The sequence below is a fragment of the Cariama cristata genome, unplaced genomic scaffold (genome assembly GCF_000690535.1).
Source record: "Cariama cristata isolate BGI_N322 unplaced genomic scaffold, ASM69053v1 scaffold3955, whole genome shotgun sequence".
Taxonomy (NCBI): Eukaryota; Metazoa; Chordata; class Aves; order Cariamiformes; family Cariamidae; genus Cariama; species Cariama cristata.
The window spans coordinates 1701-2166 of record NW_009615651.1 but is presented as its reverse complement, the minus strand read 5'-3'; positions in this window follow the sequence as shown (position 1 = coordinate 2166).

Below are 466 nucleotides of genomic sequence, written 5' to 3'. Positions count from 1 at the left end.
GGCTTGGGCAGCAGGGCGTGGACTGGATGATCTCCAGAGGTCCCTTCCAGCCCCCACCAGTCTGTGATTCTGTGTTTGCCAAGTCATGGTCTCCTGCTTCTTCTTCCTATTTGCTTTTTGGTGGGTTTCTTTTCCTCATCCACAGTCTCTCTGTGGCTTACTGTAGACCTAAGTGCTAGGTAATGCTGTCACAAAGCTTTGGCTGCTGGCTTTGTGTCAGCACTTCAGGTTTTGTTTACATTACCTCCTGCCTCTGAAGTTCAGTGTTTCTTTGTTTTCTCATCATTGCATTAACCAGAGTCGTTCCTGTCTTTCGTCAGTGCTGCTTCTCTTGGGCCTGCAGTGACTCCCATCTAGACCACTGTCCCCTTGGTACGCTACATCCAGACCTTGTTGACTCCCAACTCCCTGGTTGTGAAATATTTTTAAATTGTTCCCCATGAAAGTCAGTGCAGAAAAGAAGAAT